Genomic DNA, 25,841 nt, shown 5'->3' on the forward strand with positions numbered 1-25,841 from the left:
GGGCCTGTATTGTGCTGTAGGTTTTCTATGTTTCTAACCAGTCACCCCCATCAGCACACTCATTTGCTTGGCTGAACTTGTTCTCACACTGATTAACTTCTTCAACTCTACCCACTTTCTCCTGATCATGGAGTGAATGGTTTGAGCATGGAGCCTGTTGGAACACATTGCATGGAGGCAGTGGGAGGAGGCTGCTTGTTCTGAGATTGGCAGAGTTTTTTATGTGAACGTCTTGGAATACTGAATGCTATCAGAAATTCAACATTAAAACTGAGTGTAAAAAACCGGAAGTATGGTATGATAGTGTCTTTTGCCTTATTCCTGATTGACTTGTGTATTTCCACATTTTCTATCATTCATTTCAGCCCATGTGTCATGTTTCTTATTAATTCAGAGGAAATAATGTAATGGCAGACAAAAGTTGTGAGTATGTTAGAGCGATGTTTGGGTTTAGGACATATATATTCAGCAATTGACTCTGGTTACCATTTTTCAGGTCTTAATGTGCATTGTGGATTTAATTTGGAGCACTGCTCTGAAAAATGGGCTCCTAAAAGCAGTGAATCCCAGTGGTGTGGATGTGAATCAGGAGGTTCTACCAGTAATTTTCTCCGGTGACTTCATTCACGCAGTTAACATTTGTTGTAGGAGTGGACCCACCGTGTGGCCAGCGATCTTAGCGGTCTAAGTGGGTGAGTATTTTAAAAAAATTAGCACCCACACTTGGATCTGTAGAGCTGAACTGGTAGATACAAAAGTAGTGTGAGCGTGCATGTGTAAGACTGGAAACTTTGAGTGTTAATTTGGTGAGACAGTGCCACCAGTTGCGAAAGGTGGTTACCAACGGTTCGGGACACCAGACTGGGGGCGTGGGAGCTGCATTTTCGCACACACGTTTTGCGAGTGTGATGCAAAGGAATACAGCAGGCATCTTGAGTGCAGGTGCTCAAAAGTGGCAGATTGCGGAGTACATACTCCGCGCTTTTACGAATGTACTGTTTAACTGGTACCCGTCATTTATATTTTGCGTAGTGTAGTAATTCGTGTAGAGATATTTCAGGGAGGGGTTCTACCCAGATGTATCTGTTGGGGTGGCACCTGTATGAACCCTGATGATACGAGCCAGTCCGTGACTCTGATTACAACCATTCATGAGCCCCCTTTCCTCCTCCCCCCTCCCGGGGAGAAACAGAGCATTTCGTCAGAGTTGCCCTGGTGCAAGCTCTAGGAAATGGTTGAAATTCACCAGATGCACCCTAAAGATATATGCATGTTGGTAGAAGCGTAGTGCCCGAGGAATATGTGGGACAGTATGGCCGAGGGGTGCGGAATGGAAGATGGGCAGGTACTGGGAACGGCAACAATGAAGAAAGATATCGCTCTTTTAAAGGGGAAGTGAGGCCGCGACTGGGTGGAGGTGAGTGACTAGGGTGCGATGATGGCCGTGATTCAAAGAGTTGATGAGACAGCCATGAATTATGCAGAACATAAATATCGAGTGTATGAGGAGTATTCCGGGTTGGATAATCCAGCGAGGGACGACCAAATCTTCCTGAAAATGATGAAGGAAGGCCTGAGCTCACCCCACCAGGAAATTTTAGATTTCGGGATAAGGGTGGGGTCGACCAGCTCTGCTATAGTTTCGTGGGCCAGTGAGATAGACCAAAGGAAGTTCACGAGAAATCGTAAAGTGGCTATAGTGGATGCAGCTGCTGTGATGACACAGCGGGTTTGTCTTGCTTGCCGGCCGCCAAGGCAATTACTGGAATAGACGTGGGAGGGTAAAGGAGTTGATATGCTACAGGTTCGGCCTGTTGGGACATGGTTGGAGGCAGTCCAAAAAAAGAGGAGAGAAAAACAGGTGAATGCCACAGCAGGCACGCAATCTCTAACCCCATCGGCGCCCAGTCTGACTGTCGATCTGGTCACAGAACTAGTAAAGACGGCTCCTACGTCAGAAAAAGATGCGGCGACTGCGCCCACTGCCAGCGCTGGTGACCCGCGGACGGACACAACAGCATTGGTAGGGAGCCGACAATGTGATATGCTAGTGGACACAGGGAAATCGGTATCGATAACTGACCTACCCTTGCCAACAACCGGATAGGCTATTTATGTTACGGGCGTAGGAGGGCAAACAGTGAAAGCAGACAGAAGCGAGTCGCAAATACTCGAAATCGGTGGAGTGCAGCTTCTCCGGGTATGTCCAAATAATGAGGGCACTATCCTTGGAATGGACATCCTAAGGGAAGCAGGAGCCGTTATAGATTCGGGAAAGGGAGAAATAATATGGACAATTCAAGGGCAGCGAACATGTACAACCAATACACAACCTGGTATAGTTGCAGGTTGCAAAGTCGCAGAATAACATAGTCGCAGCTACCACAATCATCAGAGACTGGAGCCAGCAGCGTGGGCTAGAAACAACCAAGACTCTGGTCGAGTAAAGATAAACCCAGTTAAAATGGAGGGGGGAGGGAGGGCTGTATAAATCCTGTAAGCAGTACCCTATAACAACTGACGCACCTGACGATACTGCGGCAACTACTTACTCGCCTAAATGGCCAGTAAAGAAGCCCAATGGATCATATACATTAACAATTGGCTATATACCGTCCTTAAGACAATGCCAAGATTGCATCCTATAGTGGCGAGCCCTGCAACAATCCTGAATGGCTTGTCTCCAGAACATAAAGTTTTTTTTTCTCAGTCCTGTATATCGCTGTTGGATTTTGGAGGCTTCCCTTAGCATCTGAGTCCCATGACCGATTTGCCATCACCTTGGGTGGGCAGCAATTTACATGGGCCAGATTCCCCCAGGAATTCGACAATAGTCCAGACATTTTATGGCGCAGACTTTGGGAAAAACTCAATCTAAATCCCTCCCGGTCGACACGCTTACAATATGCAGACGATCTGTTGATCGCTTCGGAAGATGAAGCAGGTAATTTAGGGGCGATGGCCAGTGTTTTGGAGATAATGCGAGAGGAGGGGTCTAAAATCAGTCCATACAAAGGTCAGATAGGAAAGGAAACCGTACAGTACCCATCCCCCAGGAGAGGCAGGACATGTCAGGTGACAGACGTTCGGCAATCGGCTTCATGTCTCGCGCAGCAGACGTAAGGGGAGTGAGGAAGGTAATGGGTCTATTCAATTACGGCCGTAATTTCACACCAGGGTTCTCAGTGCGAGTGGCCCCGATAAAGGGCTTGATTAAAGGAGGGACCCCCCCCCCGAGGAAGTAAAATGGGGGCCAGATGAGGAAAAGACTTATACAGATATCATGAAAGCCCTGGTCTCTGCACCCGCGCTAGGATTACCAGACGTGGTTCGCCCCTTTCAGCTATACGGCAGCAAAGCAATAGTGGTGCAGACCCGTGGGGACACAGGAAAGCCAGTATTCAAGGAAACAGACACCTATTGCGCCGCGTGGGCAGTGTGAGTGGGTAAACCGATTGTAACCTCATACAACACACACTCCATGCCATTGCAGAGCCTCTGAATACCGGGAGGGAGAGAGCAGGCACTGCAGGTATTCAGCATGGACACCTAATACGACTGCTGGCAGCCCCGAGTCTGCCCGCGGAGGAGTCAGTAATTAAAGTTAGAGCTCGCCAGAAAGGGGACAGGACAAAGCAGTAAGGAAATGAATGGGCAGGCATCACTGCCAAGAAGGCAGCAGAGGAACAAGCCGTAATTGAAATTGCAAGTGTGCAGGAAGAAACGACGGAAGCCAGTTTAGTGAAATTATACGAAGAGGTGGAGACGAAAGAGAAAGGGAGCAAACGAGGGAACAGATGGGAGCTGGACCCACTGAGTGGAAGGAGTCACGGCGGCCACACCATTTATTAGACAGATGCTACTGAAGTTTAATCATGGTGTGATGTATCAGGGAAGGCAGCGCCTGATCACGACCCTCGAGGGCTGGTGATGGGCGGGGATGTTGAGAAATTCTGCCGCCGTTGTATCATTTGTTCCCAGCATAACCCTGGTAAGGGCAGAAAGCTACAGCCAAGGGAACCCTGGAAAAACATGCAGATGGACCTCACGGGGCAGCATAGAACAGAAAAGGTATTGGGGAAAATAGATGAGGAGGGATTTAAATTAAAGCAGAGACAGCAAGTTCCACAACTTCGATGGCATTTCGGACTGAGAAAGATTGCACACGGCATCTGAAGGCAGTCACCCCCAGCTTGAATGGGGAGTGATTACAGATGAGCTGGGCCCTTTCAGCAGTCGGGCTAGCGATCAACTGGACAGTTCAGAAGGGGGTGCCACCGGCGAGAGTTCCTTGCAATCTTTCAAATAGACACCACCCCAACCCCCTCCTGTACATGGATGAGAGGGCCTGTGAGCCTGATGCACCTACATTGCTGGTGCCCCTGGAAAAAGAATTTTAGACCGGAGAATGAAGGAGTGAAGATCGGCCAGCAGGGCAAGAGCCAACAGCTGTACAAGTCAAAGTATGTCCGGAGCTTTTGTGGCCTAGGAGAGTAGGAGACTCCCCTCCCCGATAGGACGCCAGTTTATCGCGAGGTTCACCCCCAGCACTTGCCGGTGGACTGGAGCAGTGCGTGGTTAAGTGCCTTGCTCAAAGGCCGAGACTCGAACCCACGACTTTCAGATCGTGAGCCCAACGCCCTAACCACTTGGCACCACACCCAACAGCTGTACAAACGAAGCTGCATTTCTAAAGATTGTTCGAATTTCTGGAACAATCGCTTTGCTCAGTATTTTGTAGGTAGCTATAAGGGATGGTAGTGTAGATGGAGGTGCACATAAAATAATTGGGGGGGGGGGAATTGCCGAGGAAGAGCATTTTTACTGCCCTATTTGAATAGAGCCTCCTTAAGGCTGGTGCTGGTCTTTCCTGGTACACATTTATTTTTGTCGAGGAGGGATTGTTGGAGCGATTTTTGGGTTTTGGCCATATACATTTAGCAACTGACTTTGGCGACCAGTCTTCACATCTGAATATGTATTGTGGATTTAATTTAGAGTGCAGCTCTGAACAATGGCTCCTAAAGGCAGTAAATCCGAGATCAGACAATGCTGATTAAAATTCATTAAGATGTTTGAATCAGGAGGTGTGAAGGTTGTATGTAGTTTCAAAGGAAGCTTTGTCCATACATTGTAAATATGAAGTTGTCATTTGATGATTGGGCCAGCAGACCTTTTTACTGAATAAAAAAGCTGCTTTCTATCTACCAGTAATTTTCTCTGGTGACTTCATTCACATATCTCCTATACTTAATTCAAAAATTCTGAGAAATAAATTCAAACATATATTCCATACTCTCAAGAGATTTTGCTGCAGATGCTGAAAATCCAGAGTAACACACAAAATGCTGGAATATCTTGTTTTGTTCTATATTACATACTATTCAATTTTGGCTGATTGACCCTCCTATTTGAAATTTAAAAGCATGCAAGTCAGAGTATTCCTTTCTAGAATTTGCATGTTTTCTCTCAAATGCTCCAGAGAGTGGAAGTGTGCAAGATGCTCATTCCATTCAGGCAGGAAAAATCTATCTCTATCCAAAAGTTGACTTAAAATAAAGAAATACATTTTATACTTATGTATGTCCACAACAGTGCAAAAAATGAACTTCCCACCAATACTATATGGTAATTTGAAAACATGCTGGATTTGCTACTTTTCAGGAAAGATGGAATGAAATCTTGGCATCATACTTTGGGAAAATACAATAATTTATTTCATTCCTATTTTAATTCTTCCTTCAAATTTTCTTCTCTGGTAATCATTGAGTGGCGTGCCAATACTTTGAATGGCTGGTGCGGAAAGGTTCATGTTTTCCGCTTCAGTTCCAGCTTTTTGTCCGTGGTGATTCCCGATAAATGCGGACAGATGCCAGCATAGAAATTTTATTACGGTGCTCTCTATTACAAAGAACTCTGAATTATTCCAAAGTCAGGATTATTTTCTGTAGCTTTTAAACCATTTGTATTTGACAGTCTGTTGTTAATTGAATTGGAAATGATTTTAATGTTTTTAACAATTTCAGGAATATTTTACTACCTCTTAGAATATTATAAAACTGACATTGCTTGAAACGAGTGATATTGTTGCCAAATGAGAGCACTAAAATAGAAAATTGAGTTCATTAAGGTGAGTCTGTTAAACTGTGCAAGCCTTCCACTCATCATTGCATTCCAGCTAACCTTGTTTAAAGATTATGCAAGAATGCTGTGCTTTTGGGTTAGGGAAATGGCTAATGTCAATCATTCTCAGAGGATCATTAGGTGTTGCCCAAATACTGGGTAAATTACTTCATGATGATGGAACATTGCATTCAAATGAAGCAGATCATTGCATTGGACTTTGTCATCTGATATGTGGAATGGTGAATGAATGAGGGAGAGGAAATCGAATTATGAAGAAAATCTCAAATGTGCATAGTTCTATATGTTTGTGGTTTCACCTTGGCAATATTGCTTCAAGCAAAATCACTCACTTCTTTTAATTCTGTGGATGTTTGCCATTTATGGTATGCTACTAAACCTGATATCCTGGTAAGGCAAGTTTGATTTTTGACCTATAGCAAGGTCTCTAATCTTTGTTGGAGTTCTGGCAGTTACAACAAGGTGCCTCCATGTTGGATAAATGTAACAAATAAGTAACAGCTAGAACAATTCTTGAAAGTGAGGAAATGGATTATCTAGCTGATTGTCCTCAGTAACTTTCTATAATGAAAATTAGATTATGTTCTTTCAGGCGTTCACTTTCAAAAGTGTTCTACTAGGTGATGATGGCCCACTGAGGCAGTACACTGTGTACTTGTTTTTGAAGTCTGAAGGAGGAAATGAAACTAAGGAAATAGTAATAGAAAATAGTCTTCATAAAGTGAGAAATTGTTTTAAAAACAAGCTGATATTAGCGAAGATTGCAACTAAACATATCTACATTTGAGAAGTTGCTCAACTGATTTTTTTCCTCAGAAACTTTGAAAATAACTCTATTGGTTCTGCATTCTAAATTTGATGTATTTTGGTTGTAACATCTATTAACTGCATACTGATTTTTTTTTTAAAAGATGTGTTGGCGTTTTGTAACCTGTAACACTTTACAAAGGATAAAAATACTGTGTGGGCTAGAAATTGGATCTGGCTCTGCCGTCTTTTTGCAATGCAATTAGAACCAAAAATTATCCATTAAGGGACAAAATGATAGCTGCCACATTTCTTCGTCAGGTATAATGCTATGTCAGAAATTTGACTCGGTATCTCTGATTGTGTTTCACTCTTGTGCTGATCTTATGATCTGCCGAAGGTTGTCATTTTTTCAGGAATGCATGGGAAATTGAACTGCATTGAATTGGAAGTAACCATTAATCAAGTGGTTCCAAACAACCATTGCCTAGAAAGAACATTTCACTGATTTTTGGTATCATAAACTATTTTTGTTTCTAGTGCTGAAGTTGGATCAGATGCCCTGACCAATCCCTCACTAGAAACCACTCTGTTGAACATTATTTTTGCATTTTCTGTGTACTAGTGTGAGAAGGCTGTCAGGTCTGATGACATATCTATCGTGGTAGCAAGGAAGCAGCAAATGCATGTATCATAACTGAAACTGCAAAAGTTGGAGATTTCCCATTCAATAGCAGAGTGCTCAAATAAACTTGATTTCCTCATAGTGAACATAAGAAATAGGAGCGGGAGTAGGCCATCCGGCCCATCGAGCCTGTCCCGCCATTCAGAGCTGATTCCCGGAGCCATTTTGATTTACTGGAGATGAGGTGAGAATACTGCATAATGAAAGGAAGCGAAACATACATACCAACTAAGGAACAATTGCTTTACTAACTTCAAAGTATCATCAGTTGCTAGCTTGTAGTACTTATTGACTATTAACGCCTCTATTGTAAATAGTGAATGATCTTGTAAGTAATTTCAAACTTACACAGTATATGAAATGATCAATATCCTTAACTGCTCATCAATTCTGTATAAAAATGGCATTTCTCTGTTCAGACTTTGGAAAAGTGTGGTGACAGGGGCCATACTGTTCTCCCTGTGTATAAGTAAAATAATGTATGATTGAGGAATGAGTGCACGTGCGCAGAGTCCAGTTAATAAGTGGTGACACTAGGGAATCATTCAATAGTCTTAGAACAGCAATGTCGCGGTTGTCCCTCAGCCTGGTGGTAAGCGGTTTCAAGATTTTGTATTTCCTGTCCAATGGAAGGGGATAGATAATCATGTATCTGGATGATAAATCATGTCAACACCTGCCATCTCATCTGCAAGAAGTAGTTTCAAATGTTAGCCACAAGGGATTCTGCAGATACTGGAAATCCAGAGTAACACACACAAAATGCTGTTGGAACTCGGGATCTATCTCCCCAACCTTGGATGCATTTTTATATCTATTCTGTTACTGTTTGCAAATTCAACAAACACACCAAGACCCTTCAAGAAACAGGAGTACTAAAGTATTGAATGTCCACAGTGTTTTCCTTGAAATCATTCAATATAATCTTGTTTGGGAGATCCTTGCCAATCAATTTTGAGCAAAATGACATCTTTTTAGAAACCATAGAAACTACAGCACAGAAACAGGCCTTTTGGCCCTCCTTGGCTGTGCCAAACCATTTTCTGCCTAGTCCCACTGACCTACACACGGACCATATCCCTCCATACACCTTCCATCCATGTATCTGTCCAATTTATTCTTAAATGTTAAAAAAGAACCCGCATTTACCACCTTGTCTGGCAGCTCATTCCATACTCCCACCACTCTCTGTGTGAAGAAGCCCCCCCTAATGTTCCCTTTAAACTTTCCCCCCCTCACCCTTAACCCATCTCCTCTGGTTTTCTTCTCCCCTTGCCTCAGTGGAAAAAGCCTGCTTGCATTCACTCTATCTATACCCATCATAATTTTATATACCTCTATCAAATCTCCCCTCATTCTTCTATGCTCCAGGGAATAAAGTCCCAACCTATTCAACTTTTCTCTGTAACTGAGTTTCTCAAGTCCCGGCAACATCCTTGTAAACCTTCTCTGCACTCTTTCAACCTTATTTATATCCTTCCTGTAATTTGGTGACCAAAACTGAACACAATACTCCAGATTCGGCCTCACCAATGCCTTATACAACCTCATCATAACATTCCAGCTCTTATACTCAATACTTCGATTAATAAAGGCCAATGTACCAAAAGCTCTCTTTACGACCCTATCTACCTGTGATGCCACTTTTAGGGAATTTTGTATCTGTATTCCCAGATCCCTCTTCTACTGCACTCCTCAGTGCCTTACCATTAACCCTGTGTGTTCTATCTTGGTTTGTCCTTCCAACGTGCAATACCTCACACTTGTCAGTATTAAACTCCATCTGCCATTTTTTAGCCCATTTTTCCAGCTGGTCCAAGTCCCTCTGCAGGCTCTGAAAACCTTCCTCACTGTCTACTACACCTCCAATCTTTGTATCATCAGCAAACTTGCTGATCCAATTTACCACATTATCATCCAGATCATTGATATAGATGACAAATAACAATGGACCCAGCACTGATCCCTGTGGCACACCACTAGTCACAGGCCTCCACTCAGAGAAGCAATTCTCTACCACCACTCTCTGGCTTCTTCCATCGAGCCAATGTCTAATCCAATTTACCACCTCTCCATGTATACCTAGCGACTGAATTTTCCTACCTAACCTCCCAGGCGGGACCTTGTCAAAGGCCTTACTGAAGTCCATGTAGACAATATCCACTGCCTTCCCTTCATCCACTTTCCTGGTAACCTCCTCGAAAAACTCCAATAGATTGGTCAAACATGACCTACCACGCACAAAGCCATATTGACTCTCCCTAATAAGTCCCTGTCTATCCAAATGCTTGTAGATTCTGTCTCTTAGTACTCCCTCCAATAACTTACCTACTACCGACATTAAACTTACTGGCCTATAATTTCCCAGATTACTTTTCGATCCTTTTTTAAACAACGGAACAACATGAGCCACTCTCCAATCCTCCGGCACCTCACCTGTAGACAGTGATATTTTAAATATTTCAGCCAGGGCCCCCACAATTTCAACACTAGTCTCCTTCAAGGTCCGAGGGAACACCCTGTCAGGTCCCGGGGATTTATCCACTTTAATTTTCCTCAAGACAGCAAGGACCCCCTCCTTTTCGATCTGTACAGTTTCCATGATCTCACTACTTGTTTCCCTTAATTCCATAGACTTCATGCCAGTTTCCTTAGTAAACACAGATGCAAAAAACCTAATTAAGATCTCTCCCATTTCCTTTGGTTCCACACAGCCCACCACTCTGATCTTCAAGAGGACCAATTTTATCCCTTACAATCCTTTTGCCCTTAATATACCTGTAAAAGCTGTTTGGATTATCCTTCACTTTGACTGCCAAGGCAACCTCATGTCTTCTTTTAGCCCTCCTGATCTCTTTCTTAAGTATTTTCTTGCACTTCTTGTACTCCTCAAGCACCTTATTTACTCCCTGCTTCCTATACACATCATACAACTCCCTCTTCTTCTTTATCAGAGTTGCAATATCCCTTGAGAACCAAGGTTCCTTATTCCTATTCACCTTGCCTTTAATCCTGACAGGAACATACAAATTCTGCACTCTCAAAATTTCTGCTTTGAAGGCTTCCCACTTACCGATCACATCCATGCCAGAGAACAACCTGTCCCAATCCACGCTTTTTAGGTCCTTTCTCATTTCTTCAAATTTGGCCGCCTTCCAGTTAAGAACCTCAACCCTAGGACCAGATCTATCCTTGTCCATGATCAAGTTGAAACTAATGGTGTTATGATCACTGGAACCAAAGTGCTCCCCAACGCAGACTTCTGTCACTTGTCCTAACTCGTTTCCTAACAGGAGATCCAATATTGCATCCCCTCTAGTTGGTCCCTCTATATATTGATTTAGAAAACTTTCCTGAACACATTTTACAAACTCTAAACCATCTAGACCCCTAACAGTATGGGAGACCCAATCAATATATGGAAAATTAAAATCCCCTACCACCACAACTTTATGTTTCCTGCAGTTGCCTGCTATCTCTCTGCAGATTTGCACTTCCAATTCTCTTTGACTATTGGGTGGTCTGTAATACAATCCCACTAATTTGGCCATACCTTTCCTGTTTCTCAGCTCCACCCACAAGGACTCAGTAGACAAGCCCTCTAACCTGTCCTGCCTGAGCACTGCTGTAATATTTTCCCTAACAAGCAATGCCACTCCCCCACCTTTCATTCCTCTGCCTCGATCACATCTGAAACATCGGAACCCTGGAATATTAAGCTGCCAGTCCTGCCCCTCCTGCAGCCAAGTTTCACTAATTACTACAACGTCATAATTCCACGTGTCAATCCACGCCCTCAACTCATCCGCCTTCCCCGCAATACTCCTAGCAGTGAAATATATACACCTCAGAAGATTTTTACCACCACTCACAACCTTTCTATCAGCGGATTTGCTTGAACTTTTAACATCATTTATTTTCACCCCAGCCACACTGTCAGCTCTGGTACTGTGGTTCCCATCCCCCTGCAAATCTAGTTTAAAGCCCCCCCAATAGCATTAACAAACCTCCCTGAAAGGATATTGGTCCCCCTGTAGTTCAAGTGTAACCCGTCTCTCTTGTACAGGTCCCACCTGCCCCAGAAGAGGTCCCAATGATCCTGAAATCTGAAACTCTGCCCCCTACACCAGTTCCTCAGCCACTTGTTCATCCTCCAGAGCATCCTATTCCTACCCTCACTGGCACCTAGCACAGGTAGCAATCCTGAGATTACCACCCTCGAGGTCCTGCTTTTCAACTTCCTACCAAGCTCTCTATACTCACTCTCCAGGACCTCCTCACTCTTCCTTGCTATGTCATTAGTACCGATGTGCACCACGACATCTGGCTGGTCACCCTCCCACTTCAGAATGTCATGCAATCGATCAGAGACATCTTTGACCCTGGCACCTGGGAGGCAACAAACCATCCTGGATTCTCTGTCATGACCACAGAACCTCCTATCTGCACCTCTAACTATCGAGTCCCCTATCACTACCGCTCTCCTCTTTTTCCCCCCTCCCCTCTGCACTGCAGAGCCAGACCCAGTGCCAGAGATCCGGCTACTGCAGCTTGTCCCAGGTAAGTCATCCCCCCCCAACAGTATCCAATGAGGTATACTTGTTGTGGAGGGGAATGGCCACAGGGGAACCCTGCTCTGCCTGCCCTTTCCCCTTCCCTCACCTGACAGTGACCCAATTTCCTGTCCTCTGCTCCTTTGGCGTAACTACCTCCCTGTAGCTACGATCTATAATCTCCTCATTCTCCCGAATGATCCGCAGGTCATCCAGCTCCTGCTCCAGTTCCCTAACGCGGTTTGTTAGGGGCTGCAGCTGGATGCACTTCTTGCAGGTGTCGTTGTCCTAAGTACGAGAAAACTAAAGCACCATGGAATGGAGTTATCAGATCTAAAATTAAACTATACAGCATTAGCATTCATTTTTGGCTGGGATTTTGTGTGGGTCAGGCCCTTATTAATGGGAGGTTGAATCTGTTAAGGAATTATGCCCTGCAGGCCTTAACTTTTCATTGGCACAAGTGAAGCAGCAGAGAGAAATACGGAGTTTACCTTGTTTTCATGATTTTTTCCCAGGGATTCTAGTACAGAATTAAAGACTAATTTGTTAACTTTTAATCTGTATGTACAAAATCTGTCCCTATCAGGGCTCCAGAATCAGGTTTAATATCACCAGCATACAGTATGTCATGAGATTTGTTAACTTTAGGCAGCAGTTCAATGAAATAAAATAGTTCAGTTAAAATAAGTAGTGCAAAAAAATTAGATATAAAGTAGTGAGGTAATGCTCACGGGTTCAATGTCCATTCAGAAATCAGATAGCATAGGGGAAGAAGCTGTTCCTGAATTGCTGAGTGTGTGCCTTCAGGCTTCTGTACCTCCTTCCCAATGATAACAAAGAGAAGAGGGCATGTCCTGGGTAGTGGGGGTCTTTAATGATGGATGCCACCTTCCTAAGGCACCACTCCTTGAAGGTGTCTGAGGTACAATGGAGGCTAGTAACCATGATGGAGCTAACTTTACAAGTTTCTGCAACTTCAATCTTGTGCAGTAGCTCCCCCCACCCCCATACCAGGAAGTGATGCAGCCAGTCAGAACAGTCTCCATGGTACATTTGTAGACGTTTTGAGTGTTTTAGTTGATAAACCAAATTTCCATAAACTCCGAATGAAATATAGCCGCTGTCTTGTCTTAATCGCTGCATCAATATCTTGTGTCCTGGTTAGGGCCTCAGAGATATTGACACTCAGTTCAAAGTGAAATTTATTATCACAGTACGTACATATCACCACATACAACCCTGAGAATCTTTTTCTGCGGGTGTACTTAGCAATTCTATAGAACAGTAACTGTAAGCAGGATCTGTAAACTGTAATTACATTGCCAAATGCAGATACTGTATAAATAGATAGCAATAAATAATGAGCACAAAGTAACAGGATAAAAGAGTCCTTAAATGAGTATAGTTATCCCTTTCTGTTCAACAGCCTGATGGTTGAGGGGAAGTAACCGTTCTACAATGTGGTGGTGTGAGTCCTGAGGCACTTACACCTTCTACCTGATGGCAGCAGTGACAAAAGAGCATTGCCTGGGTGGTGAGGATCTTTAATGATGGATGTTGCTTTTCTACAGCAACGTTTCATGTAGATGTGCTCGATGGTCGGGAGGATTTTACCCAAGATGTACTGGGCTGAATCCACTACCTTTTATAGGATTTTCGCTCAAAGGGTATTGGTGTTTCCAATACCAGGTCGTGATGCACACTTTCCACCATACATCTATAGAAGTTTGCTAAAATTTTTGATGACATGCCAAATCTCTTCAGATTCCTGAGGAAGTAGAAGCACTGTTGTGCTTTATTTGCAATTATATTTATATGATGAATGCAGAACTGAGATAGTGACAGCCAGGAATTTAATGTTACTGACCTTCTCCACCTCAGATCCTCTGATAATTACTGACTCACTGACCTCTGGTTTCCTGCTCCTGAAGTCTGCAGTCAGTTCCTTGGTTTTATGGATGATGAGTAAGAGGTTGTTGTTATTAGACCACTGAGGCAAGTTTTCAATCTCCCTCCTGTATGCTGATTCATCACTACCTTTGATACAGCCCACAGCAGTGGTGTTGTCAGCAAACTTGTTTATGGTGTTGGAGCTGTACGTAGCCACACAGTCATAGGTGTATAGCAATAGAGCAGGAGGCTAAGTAGACATCACTGTGGTGCTCCTATGCTGATGGAGATTGGGGAAGAGATGTTTTTGCCAATCAGAACTGACTGGGGTCTACAAATGAGGAAATCCAGGATCCAATTGCACATGGGGGTATTGAGGCCCTGGTTTTTGAGTTTACTGATTAGTTTTTTTGGGATTGATAGCGTTAAATGCCAAGCTGTAAACAATAAAGAGCATCCTGATGTTTGCGCCTCTGCTGACAAGATGTTCCAGGGTTGTGTGAAGAGCTGACGAGGTAGCATTTGCTGTGAACATGTTTCTTCAGTAGGTGAATTGGAGCCAATCCAAGTCGCCACTCAGACAGGAGCTGATGTGCTTCAACACCAGCCTCTCAAAATATTTCATCACTATGGATGTGCCACTGGGTGATAGTCATTTAGGCAGGTTACCACGCTATTCTTGGGCACTGGTAAGATTGAAGCCTGCTTGAATCATACCCTGCGTCACTCGGAAACTGAAATTGCTAACACTCTCCACTTCTGATCCCTCTGTGAGGACTGGATGAGGATTCAATAATTAATTCAAAATTCAAAGTAAATTTATTATCAAAGTCCATATATATCACCATATGCAACAGTGAGATTCATTTTTTTGTTGACCATCATAGTAAATACGAGAAACAAAATAGAATGAATGTAGTTGATTCCCAACAGGATGGACAACAACCAATGTGCAAAAGACAACAGATTGTGCAAATACGAAAAGAAAGAAAATAAGTCATAATAATATGAGGCAATAGATATTGAAATCGTGACATGAAGAGTCCTTGGAAGTGAGCCCATGGGTTGTGGGAGCAGTTCGGTGATTGGGTGAGTGAAGTTATCCCCTTTGGTTGAAGAGCCTGATGGTTATGGGGTGATAACTGTTCCTGAAGCTGCTGGTGCAGGTCCTGAGGCTCCTGTAGCTTTTCCCTGATGGCAGCATTAAGAAGAGATCGTGACATTGACAGTGGGGTCCTCGATGATGATGATTTCTGTAACTGCACTCCGTGTAAATGTGCTCAACGTCTTTACCCGTGATAAACTGCACCATATCCACTACTCCTTGTAGGCTTTTCTGTACAAGGGCGCTGGTGTTTCTATACTAGGCTGTGATGCAACTAGTCAATATACTCTCCACCACGCATCTATAGAAGTTTATCAAAGTTGTAGATGACATGTTGAATCTCCTCGGAGTCGGCTGATGCCAGTGGCCGGAGGGACGTCGGAAGCGGAAGCGAGTTGAGCGGGCAGGAGTCCGTGCCAGGAAAAAAACAAGCCCCAGCCGGTCGGATCTCCCATCCATTCTGCTTTCCAATGGACATTAAATTGGACTACATCCAACTCCAACGAAATACTTGGCGGGAGTACAGAAACAGACATGATCCCAGATGCCGCCATTCAGCTGTTTATTTATGTAACCATTTTTCCCCCAGACCATCGGACCACCAACCTACTGCCCTCCACTGTGCCTATTGTCTTGTTTATTATCTATTGTAATGCCTGCACTGTTTTGTGCATGTTATGCAGTCCTGGGCAGGTCTGTTTTTGTGTTGTTTTACGTAGTTCAGTGTAGTTTTTGTATTGTTTCATGTAGCACCATGGTCCTGAAAAACATTGTCTCATTTTCACTGTGTACTGTACCAGCAGTTATGGTCGAAATGACAATAAAAAGTGACTTGACTTGATCTTGGCAAACTTCTAAGAAGTTTGAGGTGTTGCTGTGCTTTGTTCGTAATTGCACTTGCGTGTTCGACCAGGATAGATCCTTTTAAATGATAACACCAAAAATTTTAAGTTGCTGACCCTCTTTACCTCTGATCCTCCGAGAAGGACTGGCTCACGGACTTCTAATTTCCTCCTCCTGAATTCAACAATCATCTCCTTGGTCTCGCTGACATTGAATGAGTTGTGGCACCACTCGGCCAGATTTTCAGTCTTCCTCTTATATGCTGATTCATGTCCCAGTTGTTTCCAGGTTTATTGTAGTGTAAATTCAGCTGCCATGTGCACAAGTAATTCATAACCTGTCTTCCAACTGGCACTGGCATGATTGTTGGGAACAGGCATATCCGAAAGCCAAGTCAGTGCTGAAAACCATAGTTGCATCAGAGTGCAGCAATTTGGAAGGTCAGCACTTCAGCTTTGGCATATGCCTAAGCTAGGGTGCCAACCTTTAATAGCATTAAAGTCACTAGGTGCCAGCTGCTGTGTCTGTAACTGCCAGAACAGATTTGGAAGATCCGCTGCATGATGATTTGGCCTGACTGTTGGGACATAATATATACTAGTTACCTTATTGATTTGGACACTGTGTTTACAAATTCACTGCAAACAGCTATTCCTCCATCTATGAACATTTGATTTGTAAATCTGCCATCATTGCTATTATCTCTTTACCTGCCCTTAATGGAGAGCTCTTCGTGTAGTAATGATGTTGGCCATTTTCAACCTGTAATGCATGTTTTTTTGGCGTGTGCCTGCGTGCGTGCGCGTCTGTGCATGTGCGTCTGCGTGTGCGTGCGTGTCTGTGAGTGTGTCTGCGTGCGTGTGCGTGCGCGTCTGTGAGTGTGCGTCTGCGTGTCCGTGCGTGCACCCGTGATTAGGTCTTTTCCATGGCTTTTACAAGGCGCGGAGCGAGAGAGAGACTGTGTGGCGTGCCACTCCTCACAGAGACATTTTCGCAGCATTTTTCCTTTTATTTTTACGAGGTCGAGTTGCGATCTCAACACTCAACCCGGCACAGATGGAAAGCGTACTTCATCAAGTTATGGTATTCTTCATCAAGTTATGGTACTGTTGCATTGTTGTAACTATATGTTATAATTATGTGGTTTTGTTAGTTTTTCAGTCTTGGTCTGTCCTGTGTTTTTGTGATATCACACCGGAGGAATATTTTATCATCTCTTAATGCATGCATTACTAAATGACAATAAAAGAGGACTGCGTGTCCTCATAATCTAAAAATTTAGCCTAATCATGGGACAATTTACAATGTCCAATTAACTTACCAACCAGAACGCTTTTGGACTGTGGGAGAAAACTGGAGCATTGGGAGGAACCCCACACGGTCATGGGGAGAACGTACAAACGCCTTACAGACAGCGGCGGGAATTGAATTCGGGTTGCTGGTACAGTAAAATGTTGTGCTAACCACTATGCTACCATGCTCAAGTGGTCTGATTAGTAAGTTTACAAATTGGTGGACTTGTAGACAGTGAGGGCATCAGAGGATACAGCATGATATAGATCATTTGGAAACGTGGATGGAAAAGTGGCATATGGAGATTAATCAGGACAAGTGTGAAGTGATTGAGAAGTCAAATGTAAAGGGGAAACATACAGTAAATGGAAGAATGTTACAAGCATTGATGTATGGAGGATTTTGAAATGCAAGTTGATAGCTCCCAGAAAGTGGCAATACAAGTACTGTAGATAGGATGGTAACGACCATGTGCAGGCAAATGGGATTAGTTTAGATTGGCATCATGGTCAGCACATTCATGGTGAGTCAAAGGGCTTGTTCTTGTTGTAATGGATTTTCACTGTCTTTGGGCAAGGGGACCTTTTCTTGCCAAGCTTAGCTTTCTAAACATAACAGCTGCCACTTGTAAAGATTAATGTGTTGTTTATGAATATAATCCAACTAATATTCTTTGTTTAGCTTCTGGTTGTAAATGGGAGCCTTAGTTCTTCAGTTCTTAATCTAACTGGAAAGCCGTAATCAGTTCGCAAGTACAGCTTTGCAAACAGAAGCACTGTCTATAGAGCAGACTGCTGACTGGACAGCACCTGCCTTTTTGCTGAAGAAGTGCAGAGTAAAACAATGGGTTATTTAATTTGGTTTGTTTCAAAATAGACAACATTGGCTGAGTTGTTTAGGTCAAGGAAGCTCGCAGACTAGATTGATATTATCAATTAGTTGATGTGTTAATAGTTGGAAGACTTTTAAACTCAGAGTTAGCTTCACAGCATCGATTGGGGGTACCTTGGGGTCTCTGCCTCTAGAGGACTGTGGATCATTTTGTTAAAAGTTATATTAAAAAAATTATCACATGTGTGAAGTCACCCAAGTGCCAAAGAAACTGTATGAATTTGGAAAGCAGTTCAGGTTTATTAGGAATGGGGTAAAGAACATTAAGAAGCATGATAGAAACATGGAATGAACTAGAATCCATTCATCTTCATTCAATATCTGTGACAGACGACTCATTCGTCTGCAACTCATTATGTCTATTTATCTTATAGGAATTGTATCTGTGTTTTGGGAATCCTTTGTGTCTTAGAAATGGTTTGTAATTTGGAAACCTCTTATAAACTAGAAATCCTCTGAGTTTTAAATGTGTTCTTTGTTTGAATTTAAATATGTATCACTGAAAATAAAAAAGCTGTGTTTAAGTTACACACATAAAAGTTGCTGGTGAACGCAACAGGCCAGGCAGCATCTCTAGGAGGAGGTGCAGTCGACGTTTCAGGCCGAGACCCTTCGTCAGGACTAACTGAAGGAAGAGTGAGTAAAGGATTTGAAAGTTGGAGGGGGAGGGGAGGGGGAGATCCAAAATGATAGGAGAAGACAGGAGGGGGAGGGTTGGAGCCAAGAGCTGGACAGGTGATAGACAAAAGGGATACGAGAGGATCATGGGACAGGAGGTCCGGGAAGAAAGACAAGGAGGGCGGGGGGGGGGGACCCAGAGGATGGGCAAGGGGTATATTCAGAGGGACAGAGGGAGAAAAAGGAGAGTGAGAGAAAGAATGTGTGTATAAAAATAAGTAACAGATGGGATACAAGGGCGAGGTGGGGCATTAGCGGAAGTTAGAGAAGTTGATGTTCATGCCATCAGGTTTAAGTTTAAGTTACTTTGTTATCCGGAGGTACTTTCTCCTTGGTAGAGCAGTGGGATCCATTGCTCAGACAGTGGGTATTGTCTGCTAAATTCACCATTAAGGATAAACAGGGAAGGGAATTAGATTTTGAAGATGGGGTAGTTACAGTATAACCCCCTTTAGTGAGGATACCCATGGTTATTTATATTGGACAGGGGTTAAGGTCTTTGTTTTAAGTTTAGAACCTTGCAGTCAACAAATCCAACACCATCACACTGTGCTGCGTTTTTCAATGTTCTGTGTGCTAACCTCCATTTATAAATAGCATTTGAACTGTCTCTAGACATGCAATCTTGAGTGTAGAATGAGTAGAGCAGTGAGCTAAACAGGTATCCTTAACATCTGCTTATGTTGGGTTGTCAGAGGAGGAGATATTATTGCCAATCAGCATTGACTGTGGTCTCCTAATGAGGATGTGAAGGGTGCAGTTCCGGAGGGAGGTACAGAGGCCCAGGTTTTGAAGCTTACGGTTTGGTACTGAGTGTATGATCATATTAAATGCTGAGCTGTAATCAGTTAACAGCAGCCTGATGCTATCCAGCTGGTTCAAGGTTAAGTGGACAGCTAATGAGATTGCGTTGCTGTAGACTTGTTGTGGCCATGGGGGAGTTGCAGTAGGTCCAGGTCCTTGCTCAGGCAGGAGTTAGTAGTTCTAGCCTTGACAAACCTCACAAAGCACTTCGTCACAGTGGATGCAAGTGCTACCAGGCAATAGTCATTGAGGCAGTCTATCTGCTCTTCTTGGTCATCGATATTTATGATGCTATTTCGAAGCACATGGGGCCCAATGACTGTACTAGAGAATGAAGATATCCTTGAATACTCCAGCCACTGGGTTAACATAGTTTTCTGTACTCTGCCAGCTACACCATTGAAGCCCGCTGCCTTGTAAGTGTTTACCCTCTTGAAGCATGTTTTGATGTTGGCTTCCAAGATGGATATCACAGGGTCGCCAGATTCAGAGGGGATTCACACAAGTGTAGTTTCATTCTCCCTTTCAAAGTGTGCATAAAATGTGTTGAAATCATTGGGGAGTGAAACAAAACAGCCATTTATACTGTTGGGCTTTGCCTTATAGGAACTAAATGGCAAGCAAATCCTGCCACAGCTGCTGTGCATTCAGTTGTGTGTCTAGCTTCACACTGAATTGCCTTTTCACTTTTACAGTGGCTTTCCATAGGTCATATCTGCCCTACTTGTTGGCTTCTGGATCATTGGTCTTGAGTGCCACAGATTTCACCCTTAGCAAACTGCTGGTTCATTCACAGCTCCTGGTTTGGGTATGGACTTGAAGGCATACAGTCATCCACACAGGTCTTGACTGGTATTGACTGTGGCATATTCATTCACATCTGAAAACGAATTCCAGAGTATGGCTGTAACGTAAGGGTTAACTTACCTGCCAGATGACAGCTGCTTCTGCCTGTTTGAATGTCGTGGCAGCTCTCTCCTATTAGCTGACTTTCGCATCATGCCACCGACTTCTGTATTTGGGTACTCCAGGGGTATAAGACTAGTGCATGTGGAACACTCTGTCCCCTTTTCACTGGGTCATGACCAGGGCTGAAGAATCATTGGGAAAGTGTGCTGCAGACTGGGGGGCCACACGCACACTTCGGTAAGTACCTGCTTGTTAAATATGCCTAGCGTTGTAGTTTGGTAACTTGGGACATAAAGAAGTACCTGTTCAAGTTAAAGTGCTACTAAAGTTGTAAAATTAATCAGCTCTAACTTGGCTACTAGCCTCCATAGTATCCAAGGCATCTTCAAGGAGTGGTGCCTCAGAAAGGCAACATCCATTATTAAGGACCCCATCCTCTAGGGCATGCCCTCTTCTCATTGATACTGTCAGGTAGGAGGTACAGAAGCCTGAAGGCACACACCCAGCAATTCAGGAACAGCTTCTTCCCCTCTGCCATCCGATTCCTAAATGGACATTGAACCCTTGAACATGACCTTGCTTTTAAAAAGATATTTTAATTCTATTTTTACACTATTTTATATCTATACAGTATTTATAAGTGTGTGTATATATATTAAACACTCTTACTGTAATTACTTAACTTTATTTTTTATATTATCATGTATTGCATTGAGCATCTGCTGCTTAGTTAACAATTTTACAACACATGCCGGTGATAATGAACATGAGTCTGAATGTTTAGTGTCATAGTTTTTGAAACTTTAGGTAAGGCTTAGATGCTTGGTTGAGTGTTTCACTGTTGGTAAATAGTTAATGATCTTACTCACCATCAGTGCCTTATGTTCCACTTATCAAATCTGCAAACTTGCTTCCACCAAACAGTGGCCCAGTACGTCGATTCAAAGCAGTTGTGTAAACACTCCTCCACCTGCCTTGACTGTACCTTCACTGTCCTCACCACCGGGGCTGTGACCCTCGGTCTCTACCTGTGCCAGGAGTAGAAGAACAGCCAGGTGATCAAACTTGGTGAAGTGCGGGCATGGTAGGTGTTTCTGATGCTGGTGTAACTGTGGTCAAGTGTGCTGGCGTCTCTGGTTTCACAGCTAATATGTTGGGGGCTGTTGGTCAGAGACTTCTTCAAGCTGGCCTGGTTGAAGTCCTCCAGCATTGATCAGGAAGGCTTCAGGGTGTGCTGTGCTCTCTTGTATCTGTAATCACGGTGCTCAGTTCCTCCAGCACCAGTTTCACATTGGCCAGGGATCATGTGTACCCTGCAAAAAGGATGGTGGCAGAAAATGCACAACATTTGACACGGCCTCCCGATGTTCCAGGTCAGGGGAGCAGAACTGAAATAGAACTGCCATGTCTGTGCTCTATGATGAGTTAATCATGAAGCAAACTACCTTCCCCTCCCCCCCCCCCACACCACGCTCTGCCTTTACCTGATGCCACTATCTGGTTCCTTCAGAAGAAGGTGAGGTCCTTGGGATGGAGTGCTGGGGGTGAAACAGAGTACACAGCAGTCCGTTATATCCCTATGGTATGGCAATCTTGCTCAGAGGTGTTTAATTTCGTTTTTCAGAATCTACATTAACCAGGAGGATGGAAAGGAGGTGGAGCCTTAGGGCCCTGCAATTCTGTTTTACCTGCAGGTCGACCGGGCAGCCACGTTTCCTGGAATAACGGAGACTTTCCTTCACCTTTCAGCTGCTTCACTTGCTCTCTGGGTGGTCTGTAGGCCAGATCAGAGTCTGCCGATTTTAAAGAATGATAGTTTTATTTTGAAAAAAAAACTACTTGAAACTATGTTGCTTACATGTGGTTTTGCACCTGGCACATCCAGGAACTTCCTGTCTCCACTTTCACCATTAGTTTAATTGGCTGTTTTTCTTTTATCTCCCATTCACTTTGTGAATATAAGGCAAACACAGTGATTCTGCAGAGAAAGGTCTGCGTGCTCACTTAATGGTTTTAACTCCACCAACTGTTGCATGAAGCAGAATATTGCTCTCAAGTGCTGTAACCCAGTTCCTACCGTTTCAAGTTCCTGGCACAATAATTACCGGCGCAGTTTCTCTATTATCTTGGGTGATGATGAATTTCCTTTCTCTCCATGTTGACACTACTCTGGAGATTGTGTTTAATGAGTGGCAGCAGCCTGTCAGAGATTTCACTGAGTGGTCCGCTACAGTAACCAAATTTATTAGGTGACTAAGCAAATAAATTTCCCTCTGTGACATGAATACCATTCAACAAGTATCTCTTGATATCACTGTTAGTTTCAATAGCGTTCAGTGTGTTAGCAACTCAACATTGAGACCAAGCATTGACTAGATTTGTGCCTGTCCACAATGGCTACCTTGAACTTCCCGATACATGTCTTTTCAATGCCCCCTTCCAATTTACATACGAACATATCTATCCTTGGTTTTCTCCAATGCAAACTAGAAAAGCAACAACTCGTATTCCACTTGCTTAACCTGCAACCCATTTGTATCAACATTGGATTTTCTAATTTCTGGTAACTAAAAACCCAAACCCCCTTTTCCTCTCCTACCAGTCCGCCTAGGTTCTCCGTCCTCTGTTCACCTTTTTAACCCTTGCCCACCACCCCCGATACGTGGATGTATGGTAGTCATTGAGGTAAGTTATCACATTCCTCCTGGGCACCAATGTTATTGAAACTTGTTTGCTGCAAGTAGGTAATCAAGCTGCTGAAGTGAGAGGTTGAAGATGTACGAAAGCGCTCCAGCAAGTTGATTACCACAGTTCTTCAGCGGTGGCCAGATACACCATCTGGGCCTGATGCTTTCCATGGGTTCAGACTGGGTATGTACAGTGATAAAATGTTGTTATTACATTTAAACTGCAGTTACTATGAAGTAGGGAGCTGTTTCGGATAATTTGAACCCTGGATCCCATTAACAACGTTGAGACACATCACTCAATAATCTGTTTCTCTGTGTGTGTGTGTGTGTGTGTGTGAGAGAGAGAGAGAGAGAGAGGCAGGAGAAAACAAGCTGCTGGAGGAACTCTGTCAGGCAGCTTCTCTCTCAACCTGAATCATTCTACTGATGTTGCTTGATATTTTGAAATTTCCCTGAACACTGGAGTGTTTTTCTCTTCTTTATAAAGTGCCAGAGAAGCTTTCTTCTTTATGTACGAAAAATGCTAAAAAATACTCAAATTCCAATTGGTGTATATTTAAATAATTGTGAATTGCAATGCATGGATGCCCAAGCTGTACACAGGATGAATAAATCAGAGTTGTACAGCATGGAAAGAAGTCAGTCAACTCAACTTATCCATGCCAACCTTTGGGCATTCTACCATATTAATCCCAATGTCCAGCACTTAACCCATAGCCCTCTGTGCCCAAGTAATTCATCTGCATGCTACTTAAATGCTATCAAAAACCTAGCTTTCCTCTCAGGCTGTACATTCCTGGTATTTCAGAGGGGATATGAGGGGTCCATTTTCTGGGTGAAGTGAGTCACCTTCATATCTCCTCGAGTTCTCTTCCCCCTGCCCCTTAACTTAGATCCTCTAATTTTGTCTGTCTCTGATAGGAATAAAGGTTTCCTGCAATCTACTGAAATGATAATTTTATATACCTCAATCATTTCCCCTCTTAACCTCTTCTGCACCACTAAGGCCAGACTTCTTAAGTAATGCATAATTCAACAGCTCCTACACAGGCAGCTTTCTGAAGAAACTCCTCTGCAGATATTTGTTCAAGTGATTTTCGGGTTTAGGTCATTTACATTTAGCAAATGGCTTTGGCTGCCAGTCTTCTGTTTCTTGAAAATGTATTGTGAATTTAATTTGGAAGAATGCATTCCTAAGAGCTATGAATCCTAGTTCACAGACGCTGCTGGCGTCTGTGGGATGAATGTGAATCAGAAGGTGTGAAGTTTGTACGTAGCTTCAAAAGAAAGCATTGTCTATACTTTGTAAATATGGAATTGTTCTTTGTCTTTAGCAAATAAACATCGAGCCCCATGTTGGGCCAGCAGACCTTTCTACTGAAAGTATCTCCACATGATGCCTGCTGTACCTTGTTTTGTTGAATAAAGAGGCTGCTTTGTATCTACCAGTAACTCTCTCCAGTGGTTTCATTCACGCAACAACAATATTGTTAATGGTTCTTGAGTTTCTCTAAGGAGCATCGCTGTTGAATTTGAGAATTACCCAGATACATTGTGCACACTTTCAGGGGTTAATATCAGGAGCAGTCATTGCAAAAAATAATTTGTATTTGTTTACCATCTTTCATGGCCGTCCGAAATATGTTAAAGCCAATTTAGTATTTTTTGTAAGTGTTCAGTAATGAAGGAAATGTTGCAACTAATTGATACACAGCAATCTCCCAGTAATGATAGTGATAATGATCTGTTCTTGGTGATGTTTTTTTAAAGGGTAAATAATAGAGAGGATACCACGAATTGACTTATGTGATCTTTCAAGTAGTGTCTAGGGATATTCCACATCCACCTGACAGAACAGATAGGACCTTATCCAAAAGTAGCTCTTTCAATAGCCCATTACTCTTCCAAATGTTGCCCTAGAGAGTGTTGTGCTGAAGTCTCTGTAAGAAGAACTGGAATCGTCAAATCTCTGGCACAAATTTGAGTGTTCTCACTGAGTCACAGCTGACACTGTCTGGCTTTGAATTTGATTTTTCACATGCCTCTGTGAAGCACTCTTGAATACATTTTGTAAGTACACTACGAGAAATTCAAGTTATTTGATGAAAAAAAATCTGTTAATATTCCTAAATTGTTTAATAACTAGGAATGTACCAAAGGACTAAATAATAATAAATGTAATACTCCTAATCAAAATTAGAAAATGATGAACCAGGTAATTATAGTCCAATTAGCTTCACATTGGTTGTAAGAAAATGAGATGACATTAATGAACAATTAGATAAAGGCTAAAAGGAGGCAGTTAACATAGATTTCGAAAGAGCAGGTCATGCTTGACTAATTGAATTCTTGAAAGAAATTGCTGAATATGTGGCCAAAAGGAAGATTTTGGATGTAGTGTACGGAATTTAAAAGATCTAACTGGGAAGCATGAAGATAATGCCCTTTAATGTCATACGTATAATGGTAGTTTTTAAAATGCAGAAGTCATTTTCTGACTTAAATATAGAAGGAAAAGAGCATTGTTTGGACTGTCCAAATCTAGCTAGTTGTGAGCCTTGGTCCACATTCAGACCTCTCCTGTTCTGCATGTATAAAATTTTAAA

The 25,841-nt window shown here is 43.0% G+C and overlaps 1 long non-coding RNA gene across 1 annotated transcript in view; it reads left to right on the forward strand.

Moving 5' to 3' along the window:
- The first annotated feature begins 1,897 nt into the window (after window positions 1-1,897).
- Window positions 1,898-25,841, forward strand: part of LOC134357078 (uncharacterized) — a 60,201-nt gene continuing 36,257 nt past the window's right edge. Inside the window, exon 1 of the long non-coding RNA XR_010020493.1 lies at window positions 1,898-2,023. This is a non-coding gene — a long non-coding RNA (uncharacterized LOC134357078). The remainder of the gene's footprint in view (window positions 2,024-25,841) is intronic.

This window comes from Mobula hypostoma, chromosome 15 (genome assembly GCF_963921235.1).
Source record: "Mobula hypostoma chromosome 15, sMobHyp1.1, whole genome shotgun sequence".
Lineage (NCBI taxonomy): Eukaryota > Metazoa > Chordata > Chondrichthyes > Myliobatiformes > Myliobatidae > Mobula > Mobula hypostoma.